Source organism: Oryza glaberrima, chromosome 1 (assembly GCF_000147395.1).
Source record: "Oryza glaberrima chromosome 1, OglaRS2, whole genome shotgun sequence".
Lineage (NCBI taxonomy): Eukaryota > Viridiplantae > Streptophyta > Magnoliopsida > Poales > Poaceae > Oryza > Oryza glaberrima.
The window spans coordinates 5,319,320-5,333,758 of record NC_068326.1 but is presented as its reverse complement, the minus strand read 5'-3'; the positions used below and the strand labels follow the sequence as shown (position 1 = coordinate 5,333,758).

At 45.5% G+C, this 14,439-nt stretch overlaps 1 non-coding gene across 1 annotated transcript; it reads right to left on the bottom strand.

Annotated features, from left to right (window-relative positions):
• Nucleotides 1–6,472: 6,472 nt before the first annotated feature.
• LOC127760896 (small nucleolar RNA Z247) lies at nt 6,473–6,611 on the bottom strand. The gene has a single exon (XR_008015171.1). It is a non-coding gene; the product is annotated as a small nucleolar RNA Z247 (small nucleolar RNA).
• Between the last annotated feature and the right edge of the window lie 7,828 nt (nt 6,612–14,439).

The window sequence follows — 14,439 nt, the reverse complement described above, 5'->3', positions numbered from 1 at the left end:
TGCTAGTACACTGGAGCCCAGAAATAACTTTTAAGGTGAGGCTTTACGTTGTTGTGGTTTGGATTGTAGTCCAAACTGTTCTTAAATTTTAGAGTTTAATTTTAAAAATAATTATAGGTAATTTTGTTTATTTATCTTATTAAGAACCATGGAAATAGAGCTGGCCAATGGAAGTGACAGAGAGAAAACCCTTAAAACCAAATTCTAAATATTCAATGTTTCAAACATACAATCGAAAGCACAACCTAATACTCCCCCGTCCACAATTATAAGGGATTTTGGTCATTTATATTTTCTCCACCAATATATAAATTAAAGCCTGTACATAGATAAAAAAAAAATGTTTGGGATATGAAGATGTGATCATCTGTTTCTTGGAAAGGGGTGGTTGCTACTTGCCAGTTCCCCTGTTTCCAATCTTCAATCTTTGATGCAGAAATTAATTTCTTTGCTTTTAGAATGAAGGGAATAAAACGAGTCTCTTAGAGCAGTTACAACAGCAGACTATAAAACAACTATAACACATATCGATGAGATAAAAGAAAAGAGAGATGAGCAGAGGGCTATAGATTTATAGCCAACTATATCACGGACTCCAAAACACAGTGTGTATATGACAGGTGGGACCAGATATTAATAGTATAGTATATATTTATAAGTAATAATTATAATTGATTATTAAGTTGACTATAGATAATTTGAAGCTAATACTCTTATGCTGCAACCTGCGGCAACATAGAGCCTAATTAAGGAATCTCTGTTTAGGGTTCAACAATGCGAAAATAAATCCTCTAGTATCTTGCATGATTGGAGCCGGCCGGTCTGCATTTAGAAACCACACAATAAACCGGTTAACTTCAAACTAAATGTGAGTTTTCGGTAAACTTTATGTAAATTTCACAGGTTTTTTATGAAACCATCCTTAGGAATTGATATTCGGTGACCAGTCGCACTTTTTATAGGAGAACTAGTATTTTCCGATGTTTCATGTGCTACATACTCCCTCCGTCCCAAAAAAAAAAAAAGACAAACCCTGGTTTCCGTGCCCAACGTTTGACCGTCCGTCTTATTTGAAAAAATTATAAAAAAAATAAAAAGACAAGTCACGCATAAAATATTAATCATGTTTTATTATTTAACAACAATAAAAATACGAATTATAAAATTTTTGGGACGGAGGGAGTAGTCTCCTGTGCTGTTTGAACTGACAGAAACAACCAGCAGCCCATCACGAGCTGAGCAGGAGCTAGGTGCAAATGTACCGTACTAACTTAACAGTACTGATTACCGAACAACTGATGCCTGCTCAGCCGCTCAGCAAGAGAATTCATCGCATTCATGTTCTGGGTCAAACAACTGAAATCAGGTCACTCTGCATTACTAGCACGTACAGTACCTGTAGGTTGTGGCCCTTCTTCTTCTATCATCAGCATTTGCAACACTGATGACAGGACAAAAGGCCATAGTATCAAGGCAAACAAGGGAAGGAATCCGTACAGTTGTCTACTGCGTTCCACCCGCCATGACAGTAATATGCAGTACGAACCCGACTGCCCTCTGCATAATCCCGACATAGAAATAGTGAAACACATCACAATGGCTTGCAAGTTGCAAGTAAATAGAGGGTACCATTTGGCCATATATAAATTATACTAGTAAGAAGCTCGGACGTCATAACAGATTTACAGAAATATATAGAAAATTCTACTCCCTCTATTTCACAATGTAAGTCATTCTAGCATTTCCCACATTCATATTGATGTACGGAGGAAGTAGCTTAAAATGATATGTATTTCATAAAAAGTTTTTCTTTTCCCATTTGCAAGCAAATATGCAAATAGCCAATTTGTATGCACAAAAAGAAGCATAAGTAGCTATTTGAGTTGCATACATGGACCTCTTCCCTTTTCGTTCGGATCGCTCTTCCATGGTGATCATGGTTCACCGTGCATACATGACGATCAACTGATATTTTCTCAGGAAGATAGAGTGTTCTACCATTTCATTACTGTAATGGCCACAAATTGGTTAATTAACCGCTTTTACACATCATTAGTAATGTCAAATTTTTCTTGGTTTTTCTAGTGAACGTGGTTCAAATGTTCACTTTTTTTTGGCCCATATTTTCTACCTTTTATGAAACGTCTATTCTCTTAATTTTTTTTATCTTGGTTTTCTGGAGCGGGTTTTCTTGTGGTTTTTCGGAACGGTTTTTTACCTTTTTTTTCTTTTTGTACGGTGTTTTAGGTGTTTTTTTTTCTTAACGATTTTTCTCTCAGTTTGTTTGGATCCCTCTTTTTGGAGCATTTTTTCTATCAATCTATATGAATGGATTTTCTCACGGTTATTTTATATGTGGGAATTAATGGGTGAGAAGAGAAGTAGGACGACTTTGATTTTAAGGTAGTAGAGATAAGGTGAAAAACAAAAGAAAAACACATCACCGAAGACATTGTTTTTCTACCCATCAATTGGCGCCATCCCATGATCGATTGATCATCACACAACAATCTTTGAAAAAACATAAGAAAGAACTGATCATCACAGCTATCATCATCAGGGTTTGCCATGTGCGGTGAAACGATGCCCTTCCTCCAAGCTTGCTTACGTGTTATATAGGCACGGGAAAAACCCCTGGCGTGGTGTTTACATCTCAACAGAATACATCCTTATCTCAAGTGTTTAGTTACAACAAACTCTAGCTAAGAAGATTCGGTTCTATCTATCCTAACAGAACCAATATTATCTAACACTCCCCCTCAATTGCAAATCTCCAATATTCAGATTATTACGAAACATTTGCAATTGCCGAACAGAAGAGACTTGGTGAACCCATCTGCTACCTGATCTTGCGATGACACAAAGCAAATTTCCAATTGCTTTTGCGCCACTTGCTCTCTAACAAAGTGATAATCAACTTCAATATGCTTTGTTCTAGCATGAAACACTGGGTTAACTGACAAATATGTTGCCCCAATATTATCACACCATAGCTGTGATGGCTTAGGATGAGGAATTCCAAGCTCCTCTAACAACTTACGTACCCACATTACTTCAGCTGTTGCATTTGCCAAAGCTTTATATTCTGCTTCAGTACTAGACCTGGATACTGTAGCTTGTTTTCTAGCATTCCATGAGATCAAATTAGAACCTAGGAAGACTGCAAAACCCCTTGTAGACCTTCTGTCATCTAAATATCCTGTCCAGTCAGCATCAGAGAAGGCACTTACAACACTAGAAGGTGATTTCTCAATTTTGAGACCAAGTTTAACCTTTCCCTGCAAATATCTTAGTATTCTTTTAACTGCTGCCCAATGAACAACAGAAGGACTCTGTAGGAACTGACAGACCTTATTGACTGAGAATGATATATCTGGTCTTGTAAGTGTCAAGTATTGTAAAGCTCCAACAATACTACGATACTGACTTGAATCATTTACTCCTAACTTTTCTCCTTCATGAGCCGACAGCTTCTCTACAGTGGAGAGTGGAGTACTTATAGGTTTGCATCCAGTCATACTGACTCGCTTAAGGATCTCATTTGCATACCTTTCCTGACTTAGCAGCAAGCCATCTCCATCTTTCTTTACTTCTATACCTAGAAAATAATGTAACTCACCAAGATCCTTAAGAGCAAAGTCCTTCTCCAGATTTTCAAGTAGAACTGTGACTGCCTGAGAACAAGAACTGGCAACAATAATATCATCAACATAAACAAGCAAAAACATCACAAGACCTTTCTTGTTAAAGAAGAACAACGAAGTATCTGCCTTTGATGAGGTGAATCCTAACTCCTGCAGCCTCTTACTTAATCTGGAGTACCAAGCTCTAGGAGCTTGTTTAAGACCATACAATGCCTTATCAAGCTTGCAAAGATAGTGAGGCACCTTAGATTCCTCATATCCAGGAGGTTGTCGCATATACACATCCTCCTCAAGATATCCATGTAAAAAGGCATTTTGGACATCCAACTGTCGCAGGCTCCAGCCCTGTGAAACAGCTAAAGACAAAACAAGTCTAATAGTTGCTGCCTTAACTACAGGACTGAAGGTATCCTCATAGTCAATCCCATATCTCTGTTTAAACCCCTTAGCTACCAACCTGGCCTTATATCTATCTATTGTACCATCTGCCTTCCTTTTTATCTTATAAACCCACTTACAGTCAATAACATTTGTTCCCTTCTGTGGTGGAACTAGATGCCAAGTTTTATTATGAACAAGAGCAGCAAATTCTTTATCCATAGCTATCTTCCAATTTTTATCATGCAGTGCTTCTTGTAAACTAGATGGTTCTCCAGTATAAGTTAAGCAAGCATATCTTACCGTCCCATCTGTATATTTCTTGGGTTTGTGAATTCCATGGCACGCTCGTGTGATCGGACCTGGAACTGGCTGTGCTTCTGGCGTTGCCTCGGACTCGGCTGCAGAGATGGTTGGAGTAGGCAATCCGATAGCTGGCGTCGGTGTCGGGCCCGCATCTTGCAGAGACGCGGTTGGCCCGAACGCATCTGAGTCAACGTGGCTCGGCGTGGTTGGTGGAGATGACACCGCCGAGCCATGAGCCACCGCATCCGCCTCGGGATCCGCCTGACGTGACACCGAGTCAGCTGAATCAGCATCGGGATCGTTGTCAGCGGTATAATGTCCGCCGGAACTCGCCAGATCGCCGTTCTGCATAAAATCATGGTTAATTGATGTGGATTCGCTATCATTAGCTGCGCCGTTTTCTCCGTTTGCTCCAGAATTTTGTCCTGCACTCTCACCACTGGAATTAGTAGGATTAGGATCATTAATTAGAGGTTGATCATGTACTACTGCACCCCCGTGATCAAGCATAATTGAAGGAAGGAGATTGGGAGTAAGAAGCTGGATTTCAGACCGAAGACGAGCACCAGCATTGGAATGCAACTGAGCAAAGGGGAAAACTTGTTCATCAAACACAACATCACGAGAGATATATACCCGACCGGCAGCAATGTCCAAGCACTTAAACCCTTTGTGCATCGTGCTATACCCTAGGAAAGCACACTGTTTAGATCGGAAGGCAAGTTTGCGCGTGTTGTAGGGTCTAAGATTCGGCCAACAGGCACAGCCGAAGGTACGAAGCAGGGAGTAGTCGGGAGGAAGATTGAATAGGCGCTGGAGAGGAGTCTCATAAGACAGAACTTTGGTAGGGGTTCGATTTATGAGGTATGCAGCGGTGGTAAACGCCTCATCCCAGAATTTGAGTGGCATTGACGCATGACCTAGCAAGGAAAGGCCAACTTCGACGATATGGCGATGCTTGCGCTCAGCTGATCCGTTCTGCTGGTGAGCATAGGGGCAGGCGACATGATGTTCAATGCCAACATTGTTAAAGAAACTATTGAGGCGCTGATATTCCCCTCCCCAATCTGTTTGCATGGTTTTAATCTTCCTATTTAGGAGTTGTTCAACAAGGTTTTGGAAGGCCCGAAATTTCTCAAAAACTTCAGATTTGTGTTTCAGCAAGTAAACCCAAGTGAACTTGCTAAAGTCATCGATAAAACTAACATAATAACATTTATTGCCAACTGAACTAGGGGCAGGGCCCCATACATCTGAGAAAATAAGCTGCAAAGGTTCTGAAGAAATACTAACAGACTTAGGATTGGGTAATTGATGACTTTTGCTTTGCTGGCAAGCATCACAAACAGACTCACGACTAGAATCCCTAGTGACAGGGAGATTATTTGTGCTAACAACTCGATCGACAATTGAAAAAGAAGGATGCCCTAGACAGCTATGCCACCGAGACAGAGACGGCTTGATGGCACCATGGGCCTGCTTATTGGATGAACTGGACACCTTATCAGTTGGCAAGTGGTAGAGGCCGCTTTCACACCTGCCTCGAAGAAGTGGCCTCCTCATGACCTGATCCTTTACCAAAAAGAAATAGGGGTGAAGTTCAACAAAGGCTCTATTATCTCTAGCAAAACAATGGGCAGAGACAAGACTTTTATAAGCTTCAGGGACGTGAAGAATGTTCTTGAGCCAGAGATCACGAGTGGGAGTGCAAATATCAGTATGACCAACATAATCAATGTCCATACCTGAGCCGCTGGCAGTGTGGACCTGGTCGTTGCCATGGTACTTGTCCTTTATCGCCAGCTTCTCCATCTCGCTGGTAATGTGATCAGTGGCGGCACTGTCAACATACCAGTTTGTGTCGATGCCATAGGAGTTGTTGGTTGCAGCAGTGTTTGTGACCTTCTCTTCTCCTGTGAAAGAGGGATCAAACCTCTTCCAACACTTGGCCACCACGTGACCAATCTTGCCGCAAAGCTGGCAAGTGGGCTTGGGTTTGCCGTCACCACGGCCGCGCCTGAAACCGCCGCCGCATCCGCCGTTGTTGCCGCCTTGTCCCCTACCACCGCCACCGCCGCCGCGCCCTCCTTGCGACACGGTGTTGGCAGAAGGGGAGGAGTTGTTCTGAAGCAGATCCAGGCGTGTCTCAAAGCCAACGAGCAAAGCATATAGCTCGCTGACTGAGACTGAATCTGCACGCCCGGCAACAGAGGAGACAACCGAGTTGTAGTCGAAGTCGAGGCCGGCGAGGATGTAGGAGACGAGATCCTCCTCGTCCAGTGGTTTTCCTGCAGAAGACATCTCATCTGCTAAAGCTTTCATCTTACCCACATATTCGGTGCCAGTTTTGTTCCCTTTCTTGGTGGTGGAGAGCGCCATGCGGGTGTTGATGACGCAAGCTCGAGACTGCGACACAAAGAGGCTTTCAATGGCCTCCCAGACTTCTGTGGCCTTGCCGAGCGTGGCCACCTGGGTGAGGACGTCGCGAGAGAGCGACAACAGCAAGTAACTCAGGACTTGTTGTTCCTGCGCAACCCATTGCACAAGAGCAGGATTTGCCACCTTCTCAGTGGTCTTCCCATCGTCCTTGGTGATGACGATGGTGGCTTCAGGCGCCTTGTTGCTCCTGTCAAGGAAGCCCGCCATTTGAGTGCCGCGCAACGTCGCTAGGACCTGCGCCTTCCAGAGCACGAAGTTGCTCTTCGTCAGCTTCTCGAAGACTGATTGCCCATGGAGAGCAGATGGAATGGAGCTGGACGAAGATGTCATTGATTTCGGAGAGATTGGAGAGATTGGATGTGATGGAGGGTGGAGGCTCTGATACCATGTGCGGTGAAACGATGCGCTTCCTCCAGGCTCGCTTACGTGTTATATAGGCACGGGAAAACCCCCCAGCGTGGTGTTTACATCTCAACAGAATACATCCTTATCTCAAGTGTTTAGTTACAACAAACTCTAGCTAAGAAGATTCGGTTCTATCTATCCTAACAGAACCAATATTATCTAACATGCCAAACTACCGGGGCCGGGGTTACCGTGCCCCAGCGGTAAGCATGGTTACCGCACGGTAACCGTGGCAAACCGTAAAAAGTTTATCAAAATTTTAAATTATTTTTTAAATTTATTTAAATTTAAGGAGCTAGGTTACCGCGGTTTTCCTTATACCGTACTCCCTCCGTTAAAAAAAACTAACCGTGGAGGGGTGCTCCTAGGTTGGCTTTTTTTGGATGGAAGGAGTACTCCCGCGGTAAGCGTGGTAACCGGTGGTTTGAGGAACCCTGATCATCATAACTAGTCAAAGAAGCTATTCGAGCAGAAATGATCGATATACTCCGACAATCCTACTCACACTCGACACTGTCACTGTGCAAGAGACATGGATTTAACACCGGGCAACGCTTGAGCTTGAGAGACAGCTAGTATGAGCTAGCTGAGAAGACCGATGGTGTCATGTCCGTCGTGCAACACGTAACAGTGACGATAGCAACTGGATGATCCTCTCCATCGATCGCTAGTCACCTATCTATAGCTAGGCCAGCCATGGGCTAGCTGCTGAGAAACAAAGTAAAGTAGGGTCCCGTGTCTCCCAGTCGAGTTGATCGATCGATCGGCCATTCCTCGCAAATGTGTGTATACGATGCCATTCAAGTTCGCAAGGCGCATCATGTCTCTGATCCACTGATTATGCGATCGATCGCTAATTCGCTAGCCAAGCCACCAGGGCGCGCACGCACCGGCCAGCCACCCTCGCGGGCGCGGCATCTCCTTGGCGTCGGCGTGCGTACGTGCGTGCGTGCATGCAATTACACGCAAGGAAGTTAACGTACAGAAAAAACACATCGGTCGATCGGTACGAGCCGGGCGCATGTGGTGAGGCCGGCCCGGCGCTCGTACGTTCGCTCGTCGGGCGAGACTACCGTGCGTGCGTGCGTGACAGATCAGCGCGGCCCCGCCCTAGCTATAGCTAGCCCTTTTCACGCACGGTACGGCTGAGTCGACGTTGGATCGATCGATGGTCCCGGGCGCGGGCCGGCCTCCCGGCCGGCACGGCACGGCAGCGGTGTCCGGTGTGTGGGCGTGCTAGTACGTACGGTACTCCGCCTAGCTCGTGCATGCGCGCGCGGCGCTCTCTGGTTGCTCTGCTTCTTGACGTACGGGCGTGTGTTTTGCAGTACACGAGTTGACTACGGCCCGTGACGATGCGTCGATCGGGTTTGGATGTCCAAGAGACCATTCTGCTCAGTGCAAATGTCAGGCTCCCAATGTGTTCTCTGCCATCAATCAATCCCAAATACAATCGATCTTTCGTGCCCACATCTCAGCCTCTATTTCCAGTAAGGGTGTGTTTAGCTCACGCTAAAATTGAAAGTTTGATTAAAATTAAAACGATGTGACGGAAAAGTTGAAAGTTTATGTGTGTAGAAAAGTTTTGATGTAATGAAAAGTTGAAAGTTTGAATAAAAAGTTTACAACTAAACTCGGCCTAAGATATCATAACATCCATCCTAACCGCGAAAATAAAGAGAAGATGTGATTATCATGGAGTGCTCCTTTCGCTGATTGGATTTGACAGCATCATGCTTGTTCTACAGCAAAGGAGGGACTTCTATTTGAGCGAGCAATGTGATGTTTTTTTACTTTGGAAGAAGGTCAGCCACACGGAAAATCGTTGGTACAGTTGATCTAGAAATGTCTGAATTTGGAGGGCGCTAATGATGATGCACGAATGCACGGTAATGTTGGAGATTTGGATGCACAATTCTACAGCTAATCCTGCTGAGTTCTCCCTTCTAGATTTGTGCAGATCAAACATATTACAGCCCACGTTGACCTTTCCAGTAGAAGCAGCCTTTTTAGTCCAGGCTGGGCTCTGGACGGACCATAGACAAGTCTAACTTTAATTTCAGGCCAAAATTGACTAACGAAGCCCCGCTCAACAAGCTTAGGCCTTCGTTGAAGGAATTAGTTTTAGATCTTTCATCTTATCGTCAAATTTAAATCTTGTTCTTAAATCATAATAGCAGATATAGAGTACACCGAACTATTAAAATCAGATCAATTTACGTACATAAGTTGTTTTGATGGTGGTTTTATTCTACGTGGCATTTTAGTTATGAAAAATAAATTTAAAAGTAGTGGAGCCCATATATCGGTGACACATCCCTCTTCTCTCTTCTCCCTCTCTATTTCTCTCTGCACTTTCCTTGCCATTTCTTGATTCCACTATCGACAACCAGCCGAGCGGGGTGAGTGACGACAAAGGGTCCTCGCGACATCGGCGACGGCCCGAACGGAGCTACCCGGCAGCACGTGGTTAGGGTGGGAACCATTTGGGGTACCTGTGGCCACGCATGGTGAAGAAGTACTAGTCTCGTTAGCCGATCATCGTCTGGGCAATGATGGGGAAAGGGGCCGGGTAGCCAGAGGTGCATATGTAGAGGTAGGGCACCACCAACTTCTCATCCGTCGGGTGGGAGTGGAACCTCGGCAACAGGTTCAACACCTCTCCTAGCGACAGAACAATGTCTCGACGATGAGTATGGGGGTTGGGCTGTTGGAGGTGCACGTATAGAGGAAGTGCGCCGCTAGCTCCTCATCTGTTGAGTGGAAGCGGAACCTCGGCGACAGGTTCAGCTCCGCCCCTGCTGCGCCACGCTCTCGGCTCCCGACAGAAGTAGCCGACCAGTTGCCAAATCTAGGCATCAAGCAGTGGAGACCACGCGGAGAGGTCGGGCTAAGGAGGTAGCAGAGGCGGTCCGGTTGGATGACCACAGGTGGAGCTACTCGTTGCAAGGCTCCGCCCGAATGTCGTAGTGTTTGACTTTGCAACACCATTGGTTGCCAACGTTGCCAGGCTGTTCAGTGTCAACGCGGTGCCATGTTCCCTATCTTTGCCACTTTCGAGGACCTCGCGTCAGCGCCTGTGGATGGGAAAGCTGGAGAGGACGGTGACTTAGGGTGTGTTTGATTCACGGTCAAGGTAGGATGGGATATGATGGTCCATATTTTGCTGGATATGGTGATCCAGTTTTTTGTTTGGTGGAGTGGATATAACGATCAGTTTTTTGTTTGGTTGTAGGGATGAAGGTGGATTTGGTGATCCAATTTTCTATTTGGTTGGAGGGAGTAGGTTGGATTTGTAGGTGTGGTCACCTCTCACTTGAGATGGTGAATATACCCCCATCAAATTAATGCATAATGCATTTTATAAATTCTCTAGCAATTTTACACCGCTACCTATCCATATTATAAATACACATAGAAAAAAAATAAAAAAGAAAAAAGCATTAGATCTGGGGCTCCTCCTCCTCACTGCCGCCGCCGCCTCCTCCCGCCGGCGGCCGCTGTTCGCCTCCTCCCGTCGGCCGCCTCCTCCCGCCGGCCGCAGGTGCCACTGCCTCCCGCCGACGCGGCTCTCGACGCGGCTCTCGGCACCCGCACCGTCGTCATTGTCGTTGTCGGGTCCGCATCGTCATCGTCACCGGCAGGCGTCTCCGAGCTCGCGCCTCCTCCTGCTGGCGGCCGCCTCCTCCCGCTGGCCGCCTCTTCCCGCCAGCCGCCGCCTCCCGCCGACGCGGCTATTGCCTCTCGCACTGTCGTCGTCGTCGGGTTCGCATCGTCGTCGTCGCCGGTTCGCATCGTCGTCTCCGCCAACGTCTCCGAGCTCGTCGCCATCGTCCCTCTTCCTGTTGCCGCGCCAGCGCTGGCCGCCGCGCCCGCATAACGCGCCGGCCCGCTCGCCCAGGTGACCGCCTCCCTCCCTCGCTCGCCCGAGGTGACGCGAGTCACGCGACCGCCTCCCTCGCTCGCCCGGGCGCTCAGGCGGCTGGATCCGGGCAAATCGGCCGGATCCCCCCATCCAGCATCTGGGGGAATATTCCTTCCCGGGCCGCCCCATCCCACCCCTGCCCAGCAACCAAACACCTACAAAAAATGGACGGCCATGTCCTATCCACCCATATCCCTCCATCCAAACACACCCTTAGAGAACCTGGCGGCGGTTCTTCCTCCCGTCCGATGGTTCTGGCGAGTTCAAAGTCACCTTCACACCCGAAGTAGGGGGCTTGCTTTTGTCAATGTTGTCGGGCTGTTCCCTACTCTGTAGGAGCTTCTATGGAAGAACGACTTGACGTCTCCATCCATCCGTGTGGTTTCTCACCTTATCGATGCTCGGTGCGGCCGAGAGATTGTTGCCGTCGACACCTAGTGTACATTCAGCAGCGTGCATGACTATGGTGGGATGCAGTACACCGCTGACAGACCTGCTATCACCAGTGGCTAGCTCTATCCCGACCACCGCTAGCATCGCGTGGCCCCTCCGCCGTTGCTTGCCCCACTACAGGCTGTTGTCGGAGTGAAATCAAGAAAAAGCAGATGAAGGATACAGAGAAACAAAGATGAGGGAGAAGAGAGGAGAGGGACATGTCACTGACATGTGGGGTCCACTACTTCTTAATTTATTTTTTCTAACTGAAATGCCACATAGGTGGCCATTTAGGATGAAACAATCATCAAAACCACTAATGGACATAAATTGATATGGTTTTAATAGTTCATGGTACTCCATATATGGTATTGCGATTTAAGGATATGATTTAACATCAAAATGAGAGAACTAAAGTGAACTTATTACTTAGTTAAATGGGCAGAAAACATGGCATATCTGTGTGTGGGCTAATATTTTATAGTTTAATTATAAGCGGATGGATTGAAATGTTATTAAATCCTTTATAATGTGGTGAAAAAGTGAGTAGCAATATCAAACAAAAAAAATAGTGAGTAGTCTGTGCCACAAAATGTCAAAGCCAAGTCGGAGAGATACCTTCAAAATGTCAAAACCAAGCCCCTGTGCCACAATGCCGGAGGGATACAGGTTATATTACCATGTGCATGATGAATTTGCAGTTAGGTTTGTCTATCACGTGCATACCGTGGTGGTGAAAGTTTGTCATGGAATCACAATCTATCGAGTGAATGCATGCTACCAAAAAAGTAAATGGGAAAATAAAAGAAAAAGTAAAGCAATATGCCACCGCTCAATAATGAGCTTTGTTTTGATTTGTCATCGAGAGCATATGCACGCTTTTTGGGTTTCTCCACGAGACTGGGACTCCATCGTAAACAACATATTTACAAACAGAAAATAATTTATAAATAAAACTTTTATAAACGTATTATTTGTGTTTTAAAAGCAAAGGCTAAAAAATAACTACGATGAAAAAAATCTTAAAAATCAACTCTAAATTTAAACTAGATTTAAGGTTCAAAATTCAAATTTTAGCTTATAAGTATAACATAAGCCATTGCACGGTATTCATAGTGAGTCACATGTAGCATGAAAGTTTTTTGTATTTTTTGAGTGATGTCAATATTCTTCCTCATCTGGCATATAATAAGTACTATCTCCGTTTTTTTAAAAAAATAAAGTGAGATACAATTAGTAAGAAAGTAGGTATAACTAAATGAGGGAATGCTTGATTGAATGGGAAATGAAGGTAGGTGAAAAAAATTGAATAAGAAATAATCATGTTTGAACGAGAAGAGAATGTTGATGCAGAAACTGTTATATTTTAAGACAAATTCAGAAGGCTAAAAGTTATTATATTTTAGAATTGATGGAATAAGAGAAAGGTTATAGTCCATTGATCAATGATATTCCAGTCATATCCTCTTGGTGTACTACTCCGTCCTAAAAAAGGCAAACTATAGCTATGAACTTGGACATATACGTAGCTAGGATTGTTTTTTTTTTGTGAGGGGTAGAATGTAGAGGCAGTTCATGCCGATTTGTACGAGGGATGAGATTAACTATTCCCTTTTCTTCATCTACTCTCTCTGTCCTATAATATAAGGGACTTTGGGTAGATGTGATACATCTTAGTTCAATGAATCTGGACAGATCATGTATCATATCCATCCAAAATCTCTTATATTATGGGACGGTGGGAGTAGATGTTAGGGGTGAGAACTGAGAAGTGATGGTGGTGAGCAAGAAATGATGATGGTTCCAAAATTCGAGCCTGAGACAAACTTAGAAAATCTCAGCACCTATCTCAGTCTCAATGAGGGCAGCTAGCAATATTATGTGGTAATTTTGATATATATATCAGATGATGAAAGATGACTCTATTGACGAAAGTGTATGACGGTGTTACACCAAGAGCTTCTATCCCAATCTGATTTTCTCTCTCGTACATCATGTCAACACAAGAGGATTTTTAATTAATTTTTAATCATTTTCTGTTGTTTAAAAGTAGATAGGTGCATGCTTGGATCGCAAAACAGTTCTTTGTTTCGCCTTGCACCTGAAGATCATTTGACAGAAACCCAACATAACCATGGAAGTTCTACTAACTTTTGGTGAACAAAACCAAAACAGAGCAGCAGCTGGCTCAGAACCTGCTCATCCAATGCTCCTTTTGGGTGTTTAGTGAGTTGATGCCGGTGGTCCCCACGCACCACTGTAACCAAGTGCAATTCCCCCCATCAGTTCGTGGGCCCCCATACTTAAACTCGGTCCAAAAAGTTCCAAAGTCCAAACTCCAAACCGGGGCCCACGTCCGAGGGTGCTTTGCTTCCGCGGGCGTGACAGCACGGCTCGAAGTCACTTTCCCCACTCACAGAATCCATATCTCCAGCCTTCAATGAACCAATTCACCGAAGCGACGCTCTCCGTACCTCCACTGACATGCGGGCCATGCCTCGTGTAGGGCCCATATCTCAGTGGGTGATATGACTGGGTTCCTGCGTGGAAAGCGTCTCGCTCGCCCGGGAGGATATACGATTGCGCGGCTGCGCCCCCCGCTAACGACAAGCGGCAATCTCTTTGGCCGCGGCACCCCGTCACCGACGGGTGGTCCCGGCTCCGGAACGGCGTGAGGAGAATGGGCGGAGATCAGAAGTACGGCCACGTCAGACCAAGCAGAGAAAGGCCCCCAGGTCACTGCGTGGTGGATCCCACCGTGGCGCCACCCTATTGGGCCCTACTCTTCAGCGTGACGTGGATGGGGCGCGTAATATGTGTTTCGGCGGTAGTAGTAGGTTCTAGATTATTTAAGGCCCCTCGGCTGCTATCTCTATCTATCTACACGACGCGAGAGAAAAAAAAAAT